Source organism: Canis lupus, chromosome 16, assembly GCF_048164855.1.
Source record: "Canis lupus baileyi chromosome 16, mCanLup2.hap1, whole genome shotgun sequence".
NCBI classification, from domain to species: domain Eukaryota; kingdom Metazoa; phylum Chordata; class Mammalia; order Carnivora; family Canidae; genus Canis; species Canis lupus.
Genome location: NC_132853.1, coordinates 10,736,453 through 10,763,115, shown reverse-complemented (window position 1 = coordinate 10,763,115; position 26,663 = coordinate 10,736,453). Strand labels below are relative to the sequence as shown.

At 48.4% G+C, this 26,663-nt stretch overlaps 1 long non-coding RNA gene and 1 other non-coding gene across 2 annotated transcripts; one reads left to right on the top strand and one right to left on the bottom strand.

The window, feature by feature from the left end:
* Positions 1-840: 840 nt before the first annotated feature.
* On the bottom strand, positions 841-25,820 carry LOC140605935 (uncharacterized). The gene is made up of 3 exons (XR_012008453.1): positions 25,663-25,820; positions 1,767-1,859; positions 841-1,422 (listed from the first exon to the last, which is right to left on the bottom strand). It is a non-coding gene; the product is annotated as an uncharacterized lncRNA (long non-coding RNA).
* On the top strand, positions 20,249-20,355 carry LOC140607594 (U6 spliceosomal RNA). Its single transcript, XR_012009562.1, has one exon. It is a non-coding gene; the product is annotated as a U6 spliceosomal RNA (small nuclear RNA).
* Positions 25,821-26,663: the final 843 nt, after the last annotated feature.

The window sequence follows — 26,663 nt, the reverse complement described above, 5'->3', positions numbered from 1 at the left end:
GGCGGGGCGTCGGGGCGTCGGCGCGCGCGCAGGGGCGGCCCCGCCCGGGGAGGAGCCGCGCTCGGCCGCGCCCCCTCGAGCTGCCCACCTCGGCCGGGGCGCGCGGGGCGCGGGGCGCGGAGCCGAGCCGGGGGCTACGACTAGCCGGGGATGCGCCTACGCCCGCGCCCGCCAGCCTCACTTTCCCCGTCTGCCCCGGGGAGCAGGGGGCAGGAACAGCATCCCGAGATTCCAGGAGGGGGCCATAGAGGTAAAAACAGGGAAGGAGCCGTGGCCCTTCTGTATGTGGAAGGGCTCAGCTCGTGGGCCCGAGGCGGGTCTTGTTTTGGATGGCCAGTCCTCAGGTGTATACATAAGTACGCCTTCACCCGGCCGTCACGTCAGGTGGACGCACGTTGCGTGGGTCGGTCCCCCATAAAAACGTCTAAAACAAAGCAAGTCTTCCGCTGTGCTGGCTGTACCTGCCAGGTGGAGGACGGTCGAGGTTCCCTGCGTGGGCTGGCCCCATCCCAAGCTGCCGGGGTCACCGGGTTTCCTTCAGGGTGACCAGGAGTTCTAGGGCCGGAAATGCTCACGTCTTAGTAATATCAAAGTGAGTGCCGGCTCCTGGGGCCCACTGAGCCACTGTGTCTGCCCTCCCGGGCTCACAGGTGAGGGAGCTGAGTCTCTGGGAGGAGCGGGTGACCTGCCCCGGGTCACCGAGTTAGTAAATGCAGGAGCTGAGATGCAAACGCCCCGGGCCTGGGAAGCAGTTTGCAGGACCCCGACCCTCCCAGCTGCCCCTTTACTGGGAGCCCAGGACCTCTTACACACCCCAGGCAAGACTCCAGAGCAGGTGCTGGTGCGGGGAAGACTTTGCCTTCCTAGTTTACAAAATGAGAGAAGGTCAAGGAGTGGATGATGAGAACCTGCAGGTTGACACCTCACACCCAGGGTTCTGGAGCACCCCTCCTGAAGCCCTGGTTTGGTACCTCGGGTTTACAGACTCCTGTGTGAGTCACCCCAGAGGCTATGTTCCTTTCCTGCCATCTGGGTCTCATCCTCTAGGGCGCTCATCATCTGGTTGATCCTACCTCACCCCTCAGGCCAAAGCAAGGAGCCTCTCCCCTTGGTCTTGGCCTTCCAGAGTCTGGCTGGAGTCCACAGAGGCTATCCCTGACCAGCCAGGCTGTCAAGGCTGCCGACCAAATGCCCAGGACCCTGATGAGCCTCCTTGGGCCTTCTGTTGACCTAAGGAGGACGCCCAGCAGGAATACAGCAGGAACTCAGCCCTCCCTGGGGACCTTGGCTTAAATGGAAGGACCCAAGTCCCCACCTTTCCCTCCATCGTGCCCAGTGGTCCTGCTTGCCACTCGTGTTGCCCAGGTGGCTCAGTGAGGTAGCCAGACTTCCGTGAGTCTGGAAGTCTCTGGGAAGCAGAATCTGCAAGAAGAAAGTGACAGTGACTGGCATTTGGGCATCTCAGCCACTGGCTAACTATCTGGCAGGCCTAGTGCCGGGACTCCTCCCTAGGGCCTCTTGAGAGGCAGGGCTGCCTTGGGAAGAAACTCAGGGTGGCCCCGATGACCGTCTCCCCACCAGCCCAGGCTCCTGGAGTTTCATCACCACTGAGGTTGGGCCTCTGGGGACTATTGAGTGCCCAGAATTGAGTCACTTAATCTCCCCAAGACTGGTTTCCTCATCTGTCAAAGGAGTACAAAAATAGAACCTGAGCCTCCTGCCATGGGAGGGGAAAAGTGTGGTACCCTCCCTTGGTTGTGGCTTACCTCTTTGTCTCCATCTCTTACTTATAGGGCCTATCTGTTGGCTGTCCTCGATCCACTGTGGCAGCTCCATAAGAGCAGGGCTCCATGAGGGGTCTGGTGTGAATGAATGAATTCTCTTCTGCATCCTGTCTCATCTGCCAGCCTCCATCTGCAAACTTCAGTAGAGCTCAACGTCCTGCAGCTAAGGCAGCTGCCCTGCACACCCCCCACACAAAGCCCTGCCAGAGGCCTTAAAGCCATGGCCTTAACACTGGCCCTTGCCCTTAAACGCTGGCCAGGACAGGGCCCAGCGTCTCAGCCACCTCCTCCTCTGTCATGCAGTCTTTACCATGCCCCTGGAAGCACAGAGCAGTTTATGTTACTGCATTATTGTGTATACACAAGCCTCTTTTTTTTAAATATTTATTTATTCATCAGAGACAGAGAGAGAGAGAGAGAGAGAGAGAGAGAGGCAGAGACACAGGCAGAGGGAGAAACAGGCTCCATGCAGGGATCCCAATGTGGGACTCAATCCTGGGACTCCAGGATCATGCCCTGGGCCGAAGGCAGGCGCTAAACTGCTGAGCACCCAGGCATCCCTTACACGAGTCTCTTAAATTTAGTTATTGTGAGGCCTTCTCAGAAGACTGATCAGGCCTCAGAACAACTTAAAAAAAAAAAAAAAAAAGGAGTTTCTCTCTCTGCAAACAAAGGCTGGGTTGCAGAGAGCTCTGGAGGGTGAAGAGCAAAGGTTTCTAATTACACAGTCATTTATTGACCACTTATTATGTGCCAGACACAGTGTCAAGAGCTTTATATACACAGTTTTGCTGAATCTCCAAACAATTCTATGAGGTAGGAGTTATTATGCCCACATTACAGATGAAAATGGCATTTGGCCATTACTAGCCTAAGCCATAGTTTACCTCCAGGTGAGGGTTTGCATTTCACCTGCAAAGCATCTTCTTGCAAGGTGGCTCAGCGGTTGGGCATCTGCCTTTGGCTCCGGGGCGTGATCCTGGGGTCCTGGGATGGAGTCCCACATCGGGCTCCCTGCGGGGAGCCTGCTTCTCCCTCTGCCTATATCTGCCTCTCTCTCTGTCTCATGAATAAATAAAATCTTTTTAAAAAGAGAAAAAGAAAAGTGTGGGGAGCCCCCATCAAGGGATGGAGCTTGATTGGGGGTGGGCTTTCTCACTTCCCGGTTTTCCCTGGCCCCAAGTGGAGGATCATTTGCATAAAAGTAATAGTAATGTCCTTAAAAGCACACAGTGCAGGGCAGCCCAGGTGGCTCAACGGTTTAGCACCGCCTTCAGCCCAGGGCCTGATCCTGGAGACCTGGGATCCAGTCCCACGTCAGGCTCCCTGCATGGAGCCTACTTCTCCCTCTGCCTGTGTCTCTGCCTCTCTCTGTCTCTGTGTCTCTCATGAATACATAAATAAAATCTTAAAAAGAAAAAAAAGCACACAGTGCAGAGGTCTTGGGTGAGATCTGGGAGCTTGGGGGAACATAGGGAGTGGACTGCAGGCACAGAAGTGTGGTCACAGACAGGTGGTCAGCAGGAGGCAGGGAGGAAGACAGGTGGTGGCCCCCCAGAGTCCCAGTCTGCTCAGCTGTAAAATAGGGGCAATATATGCCTGTCTCATAGGCTTGCTGTGAAGACAAATGTATCAGAATACACATTCATATGACAGTGTACCCATCCACTCATTTGTCTGCTGCCTAGGGACTGGTGGAGGGCATGGTGCCCTAACTCTCCCTTGCTGGCGTGGCAGATATGATAGGAAACAAGAAAAGTGCCAGCTGCTATGGAGCTGACACACTCCTAGGGATGCACAGACTATCATAAGTAAGTAAGATATGCAGCGTGCCTCACGATGTTCAGTGCTACGGAGAAAAATCAAGCCAGGAAAGAAGCCAGGGAGATGGTTCATGTGATCATGGCAACTAAATATGGAAACTAGGACTGTGAGTGATTTTATTTTCCTCAATGATTGTTTCTTCCATGGCAAACAGGTATCGCTATGTACCAAAACTTGAGTTTTGTTTGAAGATGTGATCATTGTGATATAATGGAGAGGCCCCTGACCTGGAAAGTGCTCTAGTGTCTGCTCCTTGCTCAAAGTTTAGCTGCCTCCAGTGTTAGAAGGTGGTGGCACCAGCCTCTTGATTTTGCCACTGGCGGGAAAGCTATCTGCATTGAGGTCATGTGACATCATGGCCCTGTCTGTATTCCCTCCTTGTATGCCCCGCCTCTGAGAATGGACCCCCCCCCCGACTTTATAGTATGAAGAAGTATGTTCAGAATGATTGAAGTTATAAAATAAGTAATTAAAAAAAAAAAAGACTAATAAGGGGCACCTGGGTGGCTCAGTTGGTTGGGTATCTGCCTTCAGCTTGGGTCATGATCCTGGAATCCCAGGATCAAGCCCCAAGTCGGGCTCCTTGCTCAGTGGGGAGTCTGCATCTTCCTCTGACCCTCCCCTCTCTCATGGTCTCTCTCTAACATAAATAAAGAAAATCTTTAAAAAAAAAAAACTAACAAAAATTTGAAAATTTGAAAAAAGAATCTTAGAAGTTCTAGAAATAAAGATATAGGCTACACAGAAATTTAAAACTCAGTGGAAGGGATACCTAGTGGCTTAGATGATGTACAAGAGAGAATTAGTTCCTAAAAGATAGATCTGACAAAGTCAACCAGAGTGGAGTTCAGAGGATCAAAGAGATGGAAAATATAAAAATTGGAAAATTCAGTTAGAAATGGGAAAGAAATGGGAAAGGGGGAAGCCTGGGTGGCTCAGCAGTTGAGTGTCTGCCTGGCTCAGGGCATGATACCAGGGTCCTGGGATCGAGTCCCACATCGGACTCCCTGCATGGAGCCTGCTTCTCCCTCTGCCTGTGTCTCTGCCTCTCTCTCTCCCTGTGTCTCTCATGAATAAATAAATAAAATATTTTAAAAAAAGAAGTAAAGGTGAGAAGAAATGTTTATACAGATTATAGATAAAACTTTAACAAAATAGTTGGAAAATGAATCCTTGGGTTCAAGCACAAGTCACAAGTAGGATAGGCAAGAGTAAATGCACCTCTCAATGTATCACCAAGAAACAAAAAAACATCAAAGGCAAAGAGATCTCACCAGTAATTGGCTGCGATGAAGTCAGAAAAATGGCCGAGCACAGAATGCCCAAGGCCCATAACTGCAGATACATCAAACAAAACTGGCAAAAACTGTCAGAATAAACTTTATCTGAGCTTTGGAAACTAGTCAAAGGTTTACATAAACTGAGAAAACAATCAAGAAAAAGGCAGCTTCATCTCAGCATTTAAACACATTTCTATTGAATAATGAGCTGACCATTAAGCTAATCAAACAGACACTATACTGGCCACATAACACAGAATACTGGATTTACAAAATTAGCTCAGAAAAATCAAACAACAACAGCAACCAGCATCAACAAACTCCGGGGAGGAAGGAGAATAAGGTTTCCAGAGTTGCCACATTATAATATTCAAAATGTCCAATTTTCAACAATTTAAAAATCATGAGGCATGCAAAGAAACAAAGTATGGCTTGCACACAAGGGGGGAAAATTAAAAGAAACTGTCCCTTAGGAAGCAAACCCAAACATTGGATTTGCTGTGTGAAGACTTTGTGTTTTTATTTTATTTTATTTTATTTTATTTTATTTTATTTTATTTTATTTTTCTGAGGAAAAGAGCACAAGCTGCAGGAGCAGTAGGCAGAGGGAGAGGGCAAGACAGGTTCCCCACAAAACAAAGACCCTGGGATCATGATCTGAGCCGAAAGCAGCTGCTTCACTGACTGAGCCACCCAGGGGCCCCTGGATGAAGACTTTAAATCGACCCTGTTAATATGCTTGAGAGCTATGAGAAACCAGGCGCAAAGAAGAAGTGAGCCACGAGCATGACATCTCAACAAATAGAGAACAGCAATAGATAGAAATTATAAAAAAGAACCAGATAGAAATTCTGGAGTCAAATTGAACAGTAGGGATCCCTGGGTGGTGCAGCGGTTTGGCGCCTGCCTTTGGCCCAGGGCGCAATCCTGGAGACCCGGGATTGAGTCCCATGTCGGGCTCCCGGTGCATGGAGCCTGCTTCTCTCTCTGCCTATGTCTCTGCCTCTCTCTCTCTCTGTCTCTCTCTGACTATCATAAATAAATTAAAAAAATTAAAAAAAAACTGAACAGTAACTGAAACAAAAGGATTCACAAGAGAATGTTCTGCAGCAAACCCAAGCAAGCAGAAGGAACAATAAAAGAACTTAAAGATAAGCCAATTGAGATGATCCAAACTGAGGAAAAGAAAGGAAAATGAACAGAGCCAAGGAGACCTGCCGGAATGCTATCCGGCATACTACTCTACATACAGTGAGAGTTACAGAAGCATGGGGAAGAAAGGGTATTTTAAGAATTAAGGGCTGAAAATGTCCCAAATTTGATGAAAGACAAGGGTTTGCATTGCCAAGGAGCACAAGTTATCCAGGATGGACAGACTCAAAGAGATCCATTTGTTATAATCAAGATGTTGAAAGACAAAGACAGAGAGAGAATCCTGGAAATGACTCCTCGTGTCCTGGGGGTCCTCAGAAAAAGCAGGAGCTTCTCTGTCACCAGAAACCATGGAGGCCATAAAACAGCATGGTGACATATGCAAAGTGCTGAAAGAAAACTAAAAATCCCGGTCAACCAAGAATTCTATGTCCAGCAAAACTGTCCTGCAAAAAAAAAAAAGAAAGGAGAAATCAAGACATTCTGAGACAAAAAAGGAGAGGCTTTGTGGCTAGTAAACCTGCCCTTTGAGAAATGAATGGATAGCAGAGAGTAACTGGAATCCACATGAAGAGAGAACAGTCAAGGGAACTGCTTCAGTAGAAACGAAACTTAGCAGTAATGTATTTTTGGTTAGTAATGCCTCTTTCTCCACCTCTGTGATTTAGAAGGCAACTGCATAAAACAGTAATTACTTCTCTGGGCAAACAATGTATAAAGGTGTAATCTGTCACAACAACAGCATGAGGGAGGGATATAGTAACAACATTTCTGTATGCTATTGAAACCAATCCAAAATAGCTTATTATAAATGAATGTGTTAATGGTAATCTCCAGGGCAACCAATAAGAAAATAAGTAAAAAAAAATATATTTAACTTAGAGAAGAAAGTGGTACTGTAGCAAATACCCAGCACAGAGGAAGACGGTGGTTGAAGGATTGGCGCACAGAAAAGGTGTAAGACATACAGCAAACAAATGGTGAAGCAGCATAAGTGCTCCTGTACAAATAATTACATTAAATGTAAAGGAGGGGGTGGGGCGCCTGGGTGGCACAGTTGGTTAAATGTCTGATTCTTGGTTTTGGCTCAGGTCGTTATCTCAGGGTCGTGAGATCAAGCCTGCGCTGGACTCTGTGCTGAGCACAGACTGCTTGAGAGTCTTTCTCTCCCTCTCTCTCAAATAAATGAATATTTAAATGTAAATGGGTTGAATTATCCAATTTTAAAAATTATTTATTTGAGAGAGAAAGAGATCAAGAGAGCACATGCAGAGTGAGTGGCAGAGGGAGAGGCAGAAGCAGATTGCCCAATGAGCAGAGAGCCAGATGCAGAGTTCGATCCCAGAACCCTGAGATCATGACCTGAGCCAAAGGCAGGCACTTAACCCTCTATGCCACCTAGGCACCCCTTGAATTATCCAATTAAAAGGCAGCAATTGACAGGATGGATAAAAGAAAAAAAAACATAATACAACCATATTCTACCTACAAAAGATTCACTTTAGAATCCAAGAAACAAATAAGTTAAAAACAAAGGAATAGGGGTGCCTGGATGGTATAGTTCATTTAGCGTCTGACTCTTGATTTCAGCTCAGGTCATGATCTCATAAGATCAACCCCTGTGTCAGGCTCTGTGCTCAACACAGAGTTAACTTGGGATTCTCTCTCCCTCTGCCCCTCTCCCTCCCTCAGATAAATAAATACAATCTTTTTTTTTTTTTAAGTAAAAGAACAGAAAATGATATTCCATTTAAACAGATACCAAAAGACAGCTGGAGCGACTATACTGATACCAGATAAACTAGACTTTGAGACCAAAATTATCACAAGACACAAAGAAACGTATTATATAATGATAATGAGTTTAATGTGTCAAGAACATGGGACAACTATGAACATGAATGCACATAACAGAGCCCCCCAACACAGGGCAATATGAAGCAAAAGCTAACAGAATCAAAGGAAGAGGGCTGTCTGGGTGGCTCAGTTGGTTAAGCATCTGCCTTTGGCTCAGGTCATGATCCTGGGGTCTTGGGATTGAGTCCTGCATTAGACTCCCAGCTCAGCAGGGAACATGCTTCTTCTTCTCCTGCTCTCCCTGCTTGTGTGCTCTCTCTCTCTCTCTCTCTCTGTCAAATAAATAAATAAAATCTTAAAAAGAAAGGGACAAAGAACAGTTCGACAGTAATGGCTAGAGCCTTCAACACTTTCCTTTATCTTTTTAAAAAATATTTTATTTATTAATTCATGAAAGACACAGAGAGAGAGGCAGAGACACAGGCAGAGGAAGAAGCAGGCTCCATGCAGGGAGCCTGATGCATGACTTGATTCTAGGACCCCCGGGATCACGCCCTGAGCTGAAGGCAGATGCTCATCCACTGTGCCACCCAGGCATCCCTCTACATTTCCCTTTAAATAATGGATGGAACAAGTAGACAAGATCAGCAAGGTGGTAGAAGACGTGGATGACATTGCAACCCAACCAGACCTACGCTGATATAGATCCCTCTGCCCCCCAGCAGCAGGGCACACATGCTTCTCAAGTACATGTGGGACATCCGCTGGGACCGACCACATGTTAGGCCACAGAAAAGTCTCAACGACTTGTTAAAAAGATTAAAATGATATGAAATATCTCTTCTGACCACAATCAAGTGAAGCAAGAAATCAGTAACAGAAAGAAGATTTGAGAATTCACTAATGTGTGGAAATTAGACCACACACTCTGAAACAACTTATGGGTCAGAGAAGAAATCACAAGGATGCTAGAAAATACTAAACACATGAAAAAAAATCCAAACATATCAAAATGTACAGGGCTCAGCAGAGGCAGTACCCAGAGAGAAATTCATAGCTGTATGAGCCTATATTAAAAAAGAAGAGGGGTGCCTGGGTCGCTCAGTCAGTGAAGTGTCTGCCTTCAGCTCAGGTCATGATCTCAGGGTCCTGGGAGAGAGCCCAGCATCTGCTCCCTGCTCAGTGGGGAGTCTGCTTCTCCCTCTCTCTCTGCGCCCCCTGCTTGTGTGCTCTCTGTCTCTCTCTCAAATAAATAAATAAAATCTTAAGAAAAAAAAAGAAGAAGAAACATCTCAGATCAATCACCTGGACTCCCACCTAAAGGAACATCATAAACTCAAAGCAAGCAGAAGGAAGGAAACAATATAGATCAGGGTGGAGATGAATAAAATAAAAAATAGAAAAGCAGGGGATCCCTGGGTGGCTCAGCAGTTTAGCGCCTGCCTTCGGCCCAGGGCATGATCCTGGAGTCCCGGGATCGAATCCCACGTCGGGCTCCCTGCATGGAGGCTGCTTCTCCCTCTGCCTGTGTCTCTGCCTCTTTCTCTCTGTGTGTCTCTCATGGATAAATAAATAAAATCTTTAAAAAAAATAGAAAAGCAGAAGAGAGGACCAACAAAACTAAAAGATATATATTTTTAAGCAAACAAAACTGACCACCTTTAGGTAGATTGGCCTGCACAACAAGAGAGAAGTTCATACCTCCACATTCCTGCTGTCCTTATAGTAATAAAATGGGCTCTAAGAGAGCCCTAGGAGCCGACAACTTCAATAACCTAGATGACGCGGATGAACCCTTAGGAATGAGTATACTGCCAAAACTGACTTGAGAAGAAACATGAAACCCAAATAAACCTACAGAGGTAAAGAGATGGACTAGGTATTCAGCAATCTCCAACAGAGGAAATCCCAGGACCAATGGCTGTATCAGTGAATTCCATCAAATGTTTAAGGAAGAATTGACAGCAATCCGTCTCCATCCCTTACAAACCAAGAGGAGGGGGAATACTTCCCTGTCATGTATGAGGCCATTATTACCTCATACTACAGCCAGACGAAGACCCCACAAGAAAACTATAGACCAATACCCTTTGTGGATACAGGCACAGAAGTCCTCAACAAAAGACTACCAAGCAGCACATGAAAAAGATTACACAACAAATGGTATTTATTCCAGGAATGAAAGACTGGTTCACCATATGAAAATCAATTAATGTAATACACCATATTAAAAGTATTAAGGAGGGGAATCCCTGGGTGGCTCAGTGGTTTAGCACCTGCCTTTGGCCCAGGGCGTGATCCTGGAGTCCTGGGATTGAGTCCCACGTCGGGCTCCCGGCATGGAGCCTGCTTCTCCCTCCTCCTGTGTCTCTGCCTCTCTTTCTCTCTCTATGTCTATCATAAATAAATAAATAAATCTTTAAAAAAATAAAAATAAAAGGATTAAGGAGAAAAAAGATGATCATGTTATGGAGTGAATTCTGTCCCCTTCCCCTCTCCATTCATATGTTCCTAAATTGTAACCTTTGTTAACCTCAGAATGTGACTATATTTGAGGACACAGTCTTTAAAGAGTTAATTAAGCTAAAATGAGGTCACTGGGGTGGAACCCTAATCAAAGATGACAGATGTCCTTATAAGAAGAAAAATATGTGGACACTGATGTGTATAGAAAGAATAATCTTTTCAGCAAACATTGCTGGGATAACTGGATATCCACATGCAAAAGAATAAAATTGGACCCCTGCCTCACACCATATACAAAAACGGACTCTAAATGGATCAAAGACCAAAAAGTAAAAGCTAAAAGTATAAAACTCTTAGAAGAAAACATAGGAATGAATCTGCATGAAATGACCTTGGATTTGTTTTTGTTTTTATTTTTTAAGATTTTATTTATTTATTCATGAGAGACACACAGAGAGTGGCAGAGACACAGGCAGAGGGAGAAGCAGGCTCCTTGCAGGGAGCCCTATGTGAGACTCGATCCCAGGACCCTGGGATCACAACCTGAGCCAAAGAGAGGTGCTCAACCACTGAGCCACCCAGGCATTCCATGACCTTGGATTTGACCATGAATCCTTAGATATTAAGCCAAAACATAAGTAACAAAAGAAAAAATAGGTAAATTTGACTTTATCAAAATTAAAAACTTTTGTGCATCAAAGGACACCATGAAGAAAGTGAGAAGACAACACAAAAGAATGGGAGAAAATATTTGCAAATCATGTATTTGATAAGACTTTAGTATCCAAAATAGATGAAGAGCTCCTGTAACTTAATGGCCCAAAGACAAGCAACCCAATTTAAAAACAGGCAAAATGCTTGAACTGATTTAATTCTTAAGACCTTGATAAGACTACCTTTGTATCTCCAAAGATACAAAGATAGATCTCCATTTCCATCTAGAAATGGCCAAGAGGCACATAAAAAGAGGCTTAACACTGTTAGCCATCAAGGATATAGAAGTGAAAGTGACAGGGTGCCTGGGTGACTATGTTGGCTAAGCAGCTGCCTTTGGCTCATAGTCTCTTGGTCCTGAGATCAAGTCCCATGTGAGACTTTCTGCTCAGTGGGGAGCCTGCTTTCCCCCTCTCCATCTGCCTGTTGTTCCCTCTGCTTGTGCTCTTTCTTTCTGTTAAATAAATAAATAAATAAATAAATAAATAAATAAATAAATATCTTTAAAAAAGAAAAAGTCAAGAGCCATAATGAGAACACTACTTCATACCCTGGAGGATCGCTATGTAAAAAAAATTTTTTAAATTTTTAAAAAGGAAAATAATCAGTGTTGGAAAGGATGTGGAGAAATTGGAGCCCTTATACATTGCTAGCGGGGATGTGAAATGGAGCAGCCCCTTTGGAAAATAGCTTGGTGGTTCCTGAAAAAGCCAGATGTAGAATCACCATATGACCCAGCAGTTCCACTCTGAGTTATGCACCCGCAAGAAAACAGGTTTCCAAAGAATTGTACACAAACGTTCATAGAAGCATTATTCACAATAGCCAAGAGATGGAATCAACCCGAAAGTCCATCAAGTCATGAGTGACCAATAAAATGTGATATGTCCGCACACAGGATATGATTCAGCCGTAAAAAGTTTCAGAACAAAGTACGGACACCTGCTACCACATGGGTGGATTTTGAAGATTTTACGCTGAGTGAAAGAGGCCAGACGGAAGATCACAAATTGTGCCATCTCACTGAATGGAATGCCCACAGTTGGCAAATCCATAGAGATAGAAAGCAGATGAGCAGTTGCCAGGGGCTGGGGAGGGGTCTCTGTTCGGGGTGATGAGTGGTGTTGGACATGGGTAGAAGCCACATGTTACCTTTCCTCTCTGTCTACAGGAGAGGAGGAGCCCCCACCCAACCAGCCCTGGCTCTCTCCCTCCTACTTTGTTGATGGTGTGTTATGTTGGGGGTCTCTCTCTCTCTCTCTCTCTCTCTCTCTCAAAGCTGGTATTAACCCCAACTGACCTAACAAGAGAGATGGGGGGGGAGGGCTCCGAGGTCATCACACCCAGCAGGATGGAGGGTCACTGTCATCTTCAGGGCAGTCTACCTTTAAAGTCAGAGAGGTATTCACCAAAATAATAGCAGTAGAATTGCTTGCTTACAAGCCGTAAAAAGGACACCAGAAAATAAGTTATTCTGTCACACGCACCTGTGCACACCACACAGCTCAGAGAGGAGGTGGGTGAGGGTTGGGAACAGCGGCCCCCAGACACTGGCTGTGGAAGAGGAGCATGGGTGATGGCAGAGGGTATGCATTTCAGCATCACACGGGTCTGAGTTTGAGTCCTACTTAAAAAAAAAAATACAGATTTTTAGTAGTTTTTTTTAATTTTTATTTATTTATGATAGTCACACAGAGAGAGAGAGAGAGGCAGAGACACAGGCAGAGAGAGAAGCAGGCTCCATGCACCGGGAGCCCGACGTGGGATTCGATCCCGGGTCTCCAGGATCGCGCCCTGGGTCAAAGGCAGGCGCCAAACCACTGCACCACCCAGGGATCCCTGAGTTTGAGTCCTAACTGCACACCCCCCCCCCGTCGTGTGACCTCCAGCTAGCTGCTAAACCCCTCTGAGCTCTGGTTTCCTCCGCAGGGAAGGGGAAGTGATGAGGAACCTACGTGGCAGGGTTCTGGGGCGTAAAGGAGCCGGTGCTTGCACAGCCAGATGGAGCCGAAGGGCCCTGGCCACAGCCCTGACACCGTGAGCTGAGGGCATGGGCCTGACAGCAAGGAGGAGGCATCCTGGCAGGGGGCAGAGGAAAGGCAGAGCCATGGGGCTCGCTGCCTTGGGCTCAGGCTCCCCATTTCCCAAATGCCCCAATTAGGAACTGGTGTCATACCCTTGACTCCCACCACCTCACTCCCCCATCCAGTTGCTGCCACCTCCTATGGGTTCTGCTTCCTAAATATCACTCCAGTATGTCCACTGTAAAACCATAGCAGCCTTTTCCTGTCAAACCACAGCAGTCTCTGGCTTCCGCAGAGCGCGGGAGGGAACACGCCTGTCAAGGCTGTGCCGTCTCCAGCCTGGCCTGCAGCTCTGACATGCTCCAGCTGATCACATCCTGGCCCTGAGACTCACTAAACTCTTTGAATCAGTATTTTAAGTCTTGCCCCAATAGTAGCCAATCCCTCTCCTTGAGCAGGAAAAGAAGCCCATCTAGAAGTTCTAGTCCATCTGCACTTACATGGTGTGCCTCTGTATTCTCAGGGAGGGGACCGTGACGCCAAGCTGAACCTTCTCTAAAATACAGACGGAGAAAATGGTGTGTCATGCTCTTGAGAAGTCGTCTTCCCAAAAGCCTTGGGATGAAGCACAAAGTCGTTGTGGAGGAGGGAAGGCGGGGAGGAGGACGTGCCCTGCACACCTGCCTGTCCTCCCAGGCCTTCTGTCCCTGTGGTCACCTGGCTGTTCTCTCTGAATCACCTTACATGCAGGACCACAGCACCCTACCCAGAGGGCACTTCCCTCCTGCAGCCCTGCACTGTCCCCCGACTCCCGCATCCACCCCCCAGGCCCCTCACCCTGTGCTGGGTGCTGTTACAGACCTGCCTTACACACACACACACACACAAGGAAACGGAGGCTAGGAGGACATATGTGTCAGTAGTGTTGGAGCCAGGACTGACCAACACCCCTGGGCCTCATCACAAGGCTCCCCTGACTCATGTCCATACTCCCAAAGTTCTGTACACAACACCAGGAGCTCCACAGAGGCCAGGGGGTACAGGACCCCGCTCAAGACGTGGGTCAGAAAAAAAAAAAAAAAAGACGTGGGTCAGTGGGAGGAGCAGGGGGTGGGTGCATCGCCTTACCAAGGAGACCTCCAGTCTAGGGCAGCAGTGCCACCCGCCACAAGCAGAGAACAGAAGGATGGAAACCTGCCTCTCCCTGAGTGAGCCAGAGCTCCTGATGCTCTTTGGGTGCGACAAGGGTCATGCCCTGTTCTATGTTATTATTATTATTATTTTTTTAAGATTTTATTTATTTATTCACTTCATTTATTCATTCATTTATTCACAGAGAGAGAGAGAGGCAGAGACACAGGTAGAGGGAGAAGCAGGCTCCACGCAGAGAGCCCAATGCGGGACTCGATCCAGGGTCTCCAGGATCACGCCCCGGACTGCAGGCGGCGCTACACCGCTGCACCACCGGGGCTGCCCTGTTATTTTTTAATTGTATTTTTAAAAGATTTACTTATTTATTCACAAGAGACACGCAGAGAGAGGCAAGACACAGGTAGAGGGAGAAGCAGGCTCCCTGCGGGGACCCCGATGTGGGACTTGATGCCAGGACCCTAGGATCATGCCCTGAGCCGAAGGCAGATGCTCAACCGCTGAGCCACCCAGGCATTCCTGTTCTTTTTAAAATAGACTCTGTATTCTGCATTACTTTTAGTTAGATTCACAGAAAAGCTGCCAACAACACAAGGAGTTGCCATAGGACCTGCTCCCAGACTCCCTGTCCTCACGGCCGTATATCGCCAAGGTGTGTGGAAAGCTAGAAGGTGCCCTTGGCACAGACTGTATGCAGGTTTCGCTCAGAGCCCTACCCGGATGCCACATGAGCTCCATGGCTGTCCCCACCCATCTATTCCTGGTCCTTGGGGTCAGAGGTGCCTCACAGCATGTCCCTCATTCTGGTGTTGCCCAGCATTTTCTCGTGGTGAATCTGGGGTTATGGCTTTTGGATAGAAGGCCACATAGAAGTAAAGAGCCCTTCTCACCCTGTCCCATCCCTTCCTTGGGGACCCCATCTGTCCTTGAGGGTCTGCATGTCTTCCCAGGTCATTACAGCACATGCCACCTTGAGGGGATAAGGACAGTGGCTCCCTGTAAGGAACGGCTCTGTCTCCTCTCCCATGTATCTGCCACTTCTTTCCATCTGTGTGGACTTGCATACATCTATTTTACACTCTGGGGCATGAGCCAGGATGATGTGGCTTTTCCCCTCAAACCACTCCAGCTGTGGTGGCTTTCAGGTGGGCTCCCACGTCCCCATGACACAACGCACCCTTTTGCTTTTCGAGCAACTTCCTTACTTTCTGGCACAATGTGTTCGAAAGCTGTTACACCAGCTCTCTGGCTGATTAACTTCATCTCTTGGTAAGTCACTATTAGGAACCCCCTGTATACCAGGAATACAGGAATAAAGCACCAGGAATAGAGTCAGTGTTCATAAAATACTTGTCCATCTTTCCATTTGGCAAGTGGCAGTTTGTCAAGCTGCTACTGTCTCCAAGGTTGTGCCCAGGTGAGGGGATTCTGGAGAATGTGATGGGAGGAGGGCCCTGCCCTTACAGAACATACCATCGAGAAGGGCAAAGAGACCTGAAACCATAATTATATGAGCACCTAGATAGAACCATGATGAGGTCTACGCAGAGGAAAGTTGGGAGAGTTTAGAGCCCCTCAAGGTGGGTGGAGACAGTGAATCTTGGCTCTATACTGACTCTTTGGAGTGAGCCACCATCACAATCCTCTTGGTGACCATGTGGCACATGACAGTGTGAAAAGATCTTTCCCAGAACCCTTCCCCATGTGGCAGGGGGTGGGGCAGGAAAGTCCTAAAACAGTGAAGAGAACTTGCATACAGATCTGTCCCAATGGCCCCAGTGCAGGATGGCAGTGCTTGCTGGTAGAGTGGCATCACTGGCGACCAGTCTCCCATCCTGGCAGCTCTTGGTGGACCCACTCCATTCTCCAGTGCCAGGACGGGGACCCAGGGCTGGCTAACAATGCCACATACACTGCAGGCTGGTGATCTGTGCTGCTGTGGGAAGCCAGGCTTCAGCACCCAGATGTCAACACACATGGTGAATCCCAAATTAGCACAGGATAAGATGCTCACTCCCTAGAAATGAAATGAAGATTCCAGACCCTCAGGTATTAGAGGAAACACTGCCTCGCATCTTCACTGAACCAAGGAGAATGGAGGAAAGAGAGAAAAAGAGGGAGGAATGTATGTACTTATTTATTAATAGTTGGGGAAACTGAGTCAGAGGAGGACTACAGGTGGGCCTGAGGATCCCCAGGAAACCCAGCTGCCTGGCTTGGTTGGCAGCTGAGTTTCTATAGATGGTGTGAGTCTACCTCACTAATGCACAGACTGGGTGTGCTGAGTTTGGGGCATGGGCTTTCTCTCTCTTGCTCCTAAGCTATAGGCAGAGTGGAGCATCCCTCAAACCCTGGAGTCATTTCCTCCAGCTTGCTTCCTTTCACGGTCTAGATGCCCACCACCAATATTCGTTGCTGCTCAGAACCCTTGGGACTGAAGAGCTGAGCGTGGGGCAGGGCATCTGGTGGGCACCATGCAGTGGTTTTGCCTTTCCATCCTACTTTCAACAGGGTGGACTCGGGGTGAGGGAGGGAGATTTCAGACCCTCTAATGTCCCAGGGCAAAGACCACATTTGTCCTATTGCTTACAGGGTACCCTCAGCACCTGGCACAGGGCTCAGCACAGAGCAAACTCTTGATTGACCCTTGTTGAATACACAAATACAGCACAGCATGGGTTTCCATCTCAGGGAGAAGATTCTGAAACATGTTCAACAAACATTCACTGGGGCAGGAAAACCTCTGATCACCAGCAGAATGTTTTGGCTTGGTCATCCCCTTTTCCTTGAGATTGCTTCTCATAGTTGGGCAATTGAGTGTGAGAGAAAAGTGGGGGCATCTTGGGTCCATGAACCATGGGTCTCTGGGCTTGAATCTCAGCTCAGGACCATGTCTTTCTGCCTGTGTTTTCCTCCTCTCTCAAATGGACATCTCTTGCTTGTGGATTGAATGAGATCACATGACAAAAACATTTACCTGGCACAGTGGAAGAAATCAGTATTGCTATTTGTATTATGGCCATCACTGATGCTGTGATATCTTGCCCAAACTGTGTACTGGCCTTCTGATGGCCTTTCCTATATTCTGCTCATCTGTCCATCCGTCCATCCAACTTACCATCCAGCCAGCCGTCACTGATTAACTACAGGTATTGGGATGTTGGTTAAGTCCTAATCCCATTTCTACATATATCTGCCTAAAGCAGACTCAGGGTATATTATTTCCTAGTTCAAGATGAACCAGCAACATTTTTGAAGAGCTACTTGGTGGTATTTATCAAATTTAAGTGACTTCTGTTTCTGGGAAGATGGAGCATTCCTCCAGCTAAGTACAACTAAGAATCCTGAATATGATACATAAAACATAAGAAGACTCCAACAAGCAGAGAGAAGAAGGCCACTGGACATCTCAAGACCCAAGGAATGCCATGGTGGTGAGTTCCTTAGGTTTTCCTTCAGGGTCCTATATTATAGTTGAAAAGCCAGCACAACCTGGAAATGACAGAAAAGCCTGCTGTCTTGAGTCAAAGGACCAGAAAAGGGATAGCTTAGCAAGACTGAAAACTTGTAGACAATAACTACTCCTCTGCAGCCCAATACCACCAAACCACGGTGGTACCACCCTGCCCTAGCCAGCAAAGGCCAATTAGGGATCAAACTTCTGTGCTCACCAGGGGCACTTCACTTCCACACACTTTGTTGGGTTTATACCAGAGAAGGACAATTAGGGAGCCAGGAATTTCATTCCTTCTGGCTGGTGACCCCCTCATCCCCCACTGCTGCAGTATGTGCGGAGGCCATGTGGGGAGCAGAACCAAGACACTCCTACCTCTTCCAGTCAGGGAGGCATCAGTGAAGCCCACTGTGGAGCTGGAACTCTGAACCCTGGTGCTAATTTCTATCTCCACTTAGCACCAACAATGAGATGGAACCCCTTATCCCATTCTCCTCTTCTCTAGAGGAAGCCAGCTAAAACAGGTTCAAACAAGACCTAGAGCCTCACAACATAATACCCAAAATGTCTAAGTTTCTTTTTTTATTATTATTTTTAGATCTTATTAGTATTTTATTTATTCATGAGAGACACAGGGAGAGGCAGAGACATAGGCAGAGGGAGAAGCAGGCTTCCTGCAAGGAGCCCGATGTGGGACTCGATCCTCAATCCCAGGATCACACCCTGAGCCAAACGCAGATGCTCAACTGCTGAGGCACCCAGGCATCCCCAAAATGTCTAAGTTTCAATTAAAAAAAAACACACACAACAAAACAGTGATCATACCTAGAGCCAGGAGGATCCCAAACAGAATGAAAAAATACAATTAATAGATGTCAACATTGAAGTGACAGAAGTCTTCCAATGATGTGACAAAGATTTTAAAGAAGTCATCATGAAAAAGCTTTAGTCAGCAATTGTGAACACACTCAAAACAAGTGAAAAAATAAAAAGTCTCAGCAAAGAAAGAGAGGATATAAAAAAGAACCAAGTGGAAATTTCAGAACTGAAAAATATAATAATTGAAATTTAAAAACTCGATAGGCTCAGACTCAACAGCAGAATGCACAGGATAGAAGAAAAGAATGATGATTCAGAAGATAGAACATATGAAATCACCCATCCTGAACAACAGGGAAAAAGTAAAACAAAAATGAAAATGAAACCTGAAAACAAGGGGGGGGGTGAGGGGGTGCACGAGTTTTTTTTTGTTGTTGTTGTTGTTGTTGTTTTGTTTTGTTTTTGTGCATGAGATTCTAATGGAAGACCTAACTTTCGTGACACTGACTGGATTTCCAAAGGAGAGGACACGGGGAGAGCACAAAAAGTACTCAAAGGAAAAATGGCTGAAAACTCCCCCAAATCTGGCAAGCGACACAAACCTGCCTATGGATTCAAGAAGCTGAGTGAACTGCAAACAGTTTAAACTTGAAGAAATCCACACCAAGATACATCATAGTCAAACTGCCAACCACTACACACAAAGAGAGCAATTTTTGAGAGGAGTGAGAAAGAAGCATCCCTTAGCAAAAAATAGTGAAGAAAAAAAAGGATGACAGCAGATTTCTCATTGGAAACTATGGAGGCCAAAAGGGAGTGGAATTATATTTCTAACGCATTGAAAGAAAAAGCTGTCAATCCAGCAAAAATATCCTTAAAAAAAGAATAAAGACTTTCTCAGATAAAAGAAAAGAAATAATCTGTGACCAGCAGAACTGCCTAAGAGAAGTTCTCAGGCAAGAAGGAAGTTTGGAATGTTGCTAATGATGGAAGATTCACAACAGAAATTGTGAATATCTAGGTAAATAGGCAGTTTTTTTCTTTTAATTTTAAAAAATATGCATAATAGTTGAAAGAAAAAAAACATTGCACTGTCTAGTGGGATTTTCAATGTATTTGGGCCTGATATATGTGACAACTATAACATACAGGAAAAGGCTGGAGGGTATTATGCTGAGTGAAGTAAGTCAGTCGGTGAAGGACAAACATTATATGTACTCATTCATTTGGGGAATATAAATAATAGTGAAAGGGAATATAAGGGAAGGGAGAAGAAATGTGTGGGAAATATCAGAAAGGGAGACAGAACGTAAAGACTGCTAACTCTGGGAAACGAACTAGGGGTGGTGGAAGGGGAGAAGGGCGGGGGGTGGGAGTGAATGGGTGACGGGCACTGGGGGTTATTCTGTATGTTAGTAAATTGAACACCAATAAAAAATAAATTAAAAAAAAACATACAGGAAAAGGGGCAAGGGGATCAGTATATTGGTAAGGTTCTATGTTCTACTCGAAGTGTAAAATATTGACATGATGTAGATTGTGATGTAGATGTAGAAATATGCTTATGTTAGCCCCTAAACAATCCACTAAAAAAGTGTATACACAAAACACCTAGCCAAAAAAGCCCAACTGATAAATTGCTAATTGAACACTGAGAAGTATTCAAATAATTTTTTAAGGGCAGGAAAAGATAAATGGAGGTCAACCAAAAGACAAATAGAAAATAAATAATACAATGGTAGACCAAAAGCCAAATGTACCAATCAATAATTGCATTAATTTGTAGTGCTCTTTTCACTAGCACATAGACTAAAATTGGAACAATACAGAGAAGATCAGCATGGCCCCTGCACAAGGAGGACATGCAAACTCCTGAAGTGTTCCATATTTTTACTCAATGCTCAAAAAGCAATCCAGTTAAGAAATGGGCAGAAGGGACGCCTGGGTGGCTCAGTAGTTGAGCGTCTGCCTTTGGCCTGGGGCGTGATCCTGGAGTCCCGGGATCGAGTCCTGCACTGGACAGCCTGCGGGGAGCCTGCTTCTCTCTCTGCCTGCGTCTCTGCCTTTCTCTCTGGGTCTCTCATGAATAAATAAATAAAATCTTAAAAAAAAAAAAAAGAAATGGGCAGAAGACATGAACAGACATCTTTCCAAAGAAGATCTAGAGAAAATGTACACACATACAGACACATGAAAAGATGCTCAACATCATTTGGTATCACAGAAATATAAATCAAAACCATGATGAAATACCACTTCACACTGGTCAGAATAACTAAAATTAACAGCACAAGAAACAACAGGTGTTGGTGAGGATGCGGAGAGGGGGGAACCCTCCTGCACTGTTGGTGGGAATGGAAAGTGGTGCAGTAGCTCTGGAAAACAGTATGGAGGTTCCTTAAAAAGTTAAAAATAGAGCTACCCTATTACCTAGCAACTGCACTGCTAGATATTTACCCCAAAGATACAAAAATATAGATTCAAAGGGGGCACCTGCACCCTGATATTTACAGTAGCATTATCAAAAATAGCCAAATTATGGAAAGAGTGCATAATTGACTCTTGACTGTGCCCATTGACTGATGAATGGATAAAAAAGAGGCCCAACGGGATATTACTCAGTCAGAAGAAAGAATGAAATCTTGCCATTTGCCACAATGTGGATGGAGCTAGTGCCACAATGTGGATGGAGCCTTGCTTCACAAGGGCATCCCCTGCACTTCCCAGCTTCCTGCCGCTCCTCCACCCACCAGAGTCAGTCTGGGCCATGGGAGGACCGATTGTGGGAGCCTGAGCTATACATGCTTGAAGACCACCCAATCCTCCAGGAACAGGCCCACCTCCTCGCCCTGGCATCGCCTTTTTTTTTTTTTTAAGATTTTATTTATTTATTCATGAGAGAGAGAGAGAGAGAGAGAGAGAGAGGCAGAGACACAGGCAGAGGGAGAAGCAGGCTCCATGCAGGGAGCCTGACTGGGACTCTATCTCAGGACTCCAGGATCACACCCCAGGCTGAAGGTGGCACTAAACTGCTGAGCCACCCAGGTGTCCCCGCCCCGGCATTTCCTAATGAGTGTTGGGCTAGAGGCTTAAGACAACTTTGCCATCACAGAGAGCCCTCCCAGGCAGGCCGTCCCCACATCACCACCATCTCTTAGGGGAGGAAGCAGAGCCCACAGTATCTGGGTGGCTCTTACACACCTGGCCAGTTTTGGGTCTCGCAGTCAGAATCCTGAGCCTTGCTCTTGACCCTGTTTCTTCTGCTGCCCCGGAAGGGTGGTTCCCTTCATCCCCAGGCCTTCATTACCTCCTGCAAGCTGGGTGTAATCCCACACTGTGGGGTGCTAGGGGCTCACCACCCTGCCCCTGAGCTGTCTCCAGGCCTCAGGGCACAGGCCGCTCTGAGCATCTCCCGTCTCCCTGGCCTTCCGTCTGAAAATCACACTCTCCGTGGCTCCCTGGTTGGGCTCCACTCACGTCTTCAGACCCAGCACTTATTCCCTCCAGCCTCATGGCATTGGCTTCCCCCCCATACCTGTGGCCCGTTCTTCCCTCCAAATGCCCGCATCCAGCTTGGGGGGCAGACCCTGCATTTCAGCTGCCTCTGGTCAAACACCATCTGGGAAGGTGACCTTAACTTGCCATCAACCCACCTGCCTGCCCTAGAAGCCTATTGTAGAACCTGGCCCTTGCTCTGTGACCATCAACCCCATCAACCATGGGTGCAGGGTGTGGCTCCCCCCCCCCCACCTCGGGGCAGAGAACTCCTCAAGGGCAGGGACCCCGTGGAGCCAGCTTCAGATCCAGCTCCTGGCAGCACAGGGTTGGGGGGGGGTGCCTGTGGGGGAGTGAGGGCAGGGCAGGTAACAGGCTTGACAGGACATAAGGCTATTTGCAATGGCTTAGCTGAACCCAGGGTCCTTCTCCCACTGTGGAAATGAATGAGACGCATACTTATTTTCTCTAGGCACAAACTTGGACATGGGTTGGATGGATATCAGTGACACACAGGCAGAGTTGGAAGAGGCTCCCCGCAGTCCCTTCCCCTGGGCGCCTATGACGGTTTATGTGTCCTCTGGAGCCTCTGCTCTCGCAGACTCTCTTTCTCTGCACACAGAGCTGTTTCACAGAAACTGTATCATTCTGTGCATGTTCTTCCATCATTTCCTTCTTTGCTTTCAAAATGCCACGCCACCACTCCACACCACAGCCTCTCCAGCCACCTCATCTGTTTGTTGGCTGCAGAATGTTCCAGAATGTTCCAGTATCCGAGGTAGCATGGCCCACTCGCCTCTTCCCCAAGGGACGGCCATTTGAGAGGTCTCTGATGACTTTATCGTCATAATGTTGCCGTGAACACCTCCTCCGCAGCAGTGAGCCACGGCCTGCAGTGGTTTCTTTGGGAAAGGTTCCCCCCCCCCCCAGGAGGAATGGCCTACAGGGGCTACATTTGAAATGGGCACTGAGGTTGGTCTCTCATTTCAGGTTTTAGGGACCACTGTTTCTATTATTTATTTATTTTTTAAGGATTTTATTTATTTATTCATGAGACACACACACACACAGAGAGAGAGAGAGAGAGAGAGAGAGACGGAGACACAGGAAGAGGGAGAAGCAGGTTCCATGCGGGGAGCCAGATGTGGGACTTGATCCTGAACTCCAGGATCACACCCTGGGCGGAAGGCAGCCGCTCAACTGCTGAGCCACCCAGGCGTCCCTATTTCTATTATTTAAATGCCCTCCTCTACCCTTTTAGTCCCTTCCCCCTTGGTCCCTGACAGCTTCAACCTGAGACCCCGTGATAGTTAGGGAGTCTAAGTCTGGGCCTGGAACTATCCAGAAGCATCCATACCCCGGCTTCTCTGGTCCAGACACCCTAACAGCCCAGATTTCAAGCCTGCCCTCACTTCCCAAAGTAGAAGCACAGAGGGCAGCACCTGCCCCAGCTGCCTGTGGGTGGAGAGTGCTGGGCTCTGGCAACAGGGCCAGGCTTCCCATTCCATCCCCCAAGGTGGGGCTCGCACAGGAAGACAGCTGCTTTAGGCCAGGCCTCCAGGCAGCCTGGGAGCAGCCTAGTCTTCCTGGCCTGCAAACAGCCCTTAGCTTGGGGGGGGGGGGGGTGTATCTATTTAAAGACTTTGGAAAGAAGGGGAGGGCAGATGGAAGGGTCACCACGGAGGCTCCTTGGGGGAGCCAGGGATGGAGGGAGCCCGCTGCAGCTGGCAGGGGGAGCAGCTGGGCACAGCCCTCTGAGTTTGGCCCCTGGTGTTTCCTGGTGTCAGCTCTTCTATTTCAGGCTGCTGGCTCCTCCATTAGGGGATTCACAGCCAGCCTGGGAACCCATAACGGCGGGCACTGGGACCCTGACTCCTGGGCTCCCTTCCTCTCCCTGTGGGCATCCAGGCCCAGGTGAGGGCCGCACCCCAAGGTTCCCACCTCATGACCCAGTCAGGGCACCAGGATCTTATCCCACAGAAACACTCATAGTCACAAAGCCCTGGAGACAACCAAATAAATGTGCAGCCAGGGCTCTCAGCTGCCAGGGGAATGGACTGGAAAGTGCTCGGTAGGGCGAGGAGCCATAGCTGCCAGCAGGAGACAGAGCCACAGCCTGAAAGCTGCCAGGATTACGGGCATTCCATGGAAGCAGTATCCGCCAAGGGAAAGGGCCCTGTGTGTCTGGTGCAGGGGTGCAGGCGGACAAGGGACAGCACTACAGGAGGCCAGGTGTGGACTCTGAGGGCCAGAAGGGTGGGGTCAAGCCCCAGCTCGGTCCTCTCCTTGCAGGGTGGCCTGGGGCAGGGCAGGAGGCCATCCAAACCTTCATCTTCCCCATCTGCAAAAACCAGAATAGCTTACGACCACGATGGGGAATGAACAAGACGGTATGTGAAGTCCTTTGGCGAGGGAACTGCACACAGTAGGCTCTTAGTTAGGCCAGCTGTGTGTGTGGGGGGGTTAATAACACAGACAAATGTAAACAGTTGGACGTGACAGGACGACACAGGTGGACGCTGGCAGCCACGCTTACATTCCGTGGAAAGGACCCCATAAACCATTGGTGCCTAGTACCGCGCCACCTGCTTTCTACAGCCTCTGAGAACAGCCCGTGTCTCGGACCCCTGATTTCCATCAGCCCGCACAGGAGCTGAATCTTTCGGGCTGGCCTGGAAGGGACCCCTCTCTAACCAGGGGGATTAGCCCGGCCTGAGGTAGGGAGGGGATTTGCAGACCGGAACAGGTGGGGCCTGGCGTTGGAAGTCTGAGCTGCATACCAGGGATTCCTGCAGGCGACCCGCCCAGCCTGGCCAGGGGCCAGACTGGAGCTCCGCACCCAGTACCACCTGGGGGTGGGGATGGGGGGGCCCTGCTGGGAGACCTCCGGGCTCCGGGTAGGGTGGAAGTTGAGGGCAAATGGATTTAGTTGTGGGGGCTTTGAAGCAAGGTGAGTTAGGCTTGAATCCAGCAGGAAGTGAAAGCGAATATTCCAGGATTCATTCCCTCAGAGGGTCTTTTATTGGGCACCTACAGTACACCCCTCCCAGCAGGCACTGCAGCCCTAAAGGGTTGTCCCTACCCCCATGAGCCCCTGTTGAGGGTGGTAGATGAGTGAATGGATCCCAATGAGGGCCACGGTGCCCGTAGGGATGGGAAGGGACAGAGTATGAAGGCAGTCTAGGGCTGGGCCTGGTGTCCTCGAGGAGGGGACGGTGCTGGTGACTCTCCTGGCTTCCTTGGGACTGGGGCCCTGCTGGGAACAGGGGTTTTCGGTTCTAAAATGGGATGGCCAGGCAAACTGGGCTCTCCTGTCACCCTTGGAGGTGATGCAGGGTAATGAGGCTGAGGTGCTTGCGTGGGAGGGATGGAGGGAGGGAAGGACATGGGGCACTGGGCAAAGGTCAAAGAAGGAGGGAATTTGACATTAGGCCTCACTCTGATCTGCTCTCTCTGGAGAGAGTGGGGAGGGAGAGGATGGCAGCACAGCCACAGCGAGACATGGTGTTCTGGATACTGGGGTTGGGAGTGGCCATTCTGACTCAGGTTAGCTGAAGGCCCACTAGGCCCCAGGAGATGCTGGGCAAAACACCTGTCCTCATGGACCACACGGGCAGGGGCAGGGGAAGGGACAACAGAGCCCAAGGAGGGGAAATGGGGACATGTCTCCCAAACCAGCTGCCCTGCATAGTTACCCCACTGACCTGGGCTGGACGGAGACTTGGGTAGTATCTCTGGGTAGTGTCAGCAGTTCCCTGGAAGGGTAGCCCAGCAAAGGTGGGCCATCTAGTCTGGAAAGCTGGTGAACAGCTCCTGGAAGCCCTGAGTCCTGGGCATCCCCTTGTCCCTTGCCTTCCACAACCCTCCCTCATCAACTGCCTTTGGAATCCAAAGCTCTGGGCTTGGCCATTAAGGTGCCGGTGCTTCCATTCCCCTACCCCCACCCCCACCCCCGCTTCCCCCCAACCCTGAGGAGCATCACAGCATTCCCGCCATGTGATCTGTTCCTCTGCCATTTCTCACCAAGCCCTCCCAAGGTTGGCAGTGCATCAGCCAGGTAAAATATTTCTGACCGGGTGACCAAGTATGGTTTTCCAAAAGCTCTGAGTCCTCTAAGAAAGGAATGTCTGCAGTTTCAGCTCTGCCTCCATCCTAGAGCCTTGCTGACCTGACTGCTTCCTTGACACAGCTTGCTCTCTCTTAAGATCCTTAGCACGTGCATCTCACTCCTTCACCCATCTACTAACTCATCCTTTATCCACGTGTCCACGCATCCTTCGCCCATCCATCCACCCACCACTGAGTGCACATCGCGTCCGCTGGTGGGGAGTGCACGCTCTACCTGGAGTTGGTACTGATCTCCAGGCCTGTGCCTACTGCCTGTGGGTGCTTGGGCAGCTTCTCAGCCTCTCTGAGACTCGGTTTCCTCACTGTGGAAAGGAATAAAGGCACTCCCTTCACAGGCTTGCTGTGGAGCTGCAAGGAATAAGACATGTAACAAACTTCCCAGACGGGGGAGCCAGCAGGTGCGCCTCCTCCCCTCCTCCTCTCTGCCATTGCCACCTGCCATGACTGCTGTGACTTGCCTGGCGGAGGGACCTGGGCGAGTGAGGAGGGTGCCCAGACAGGTTCAAACTCTGCTTGATGAGATAGCCTTGAGATATGTTGTCTTTATAAAACTCTTCCTGGAAACAGGTTCATTTAC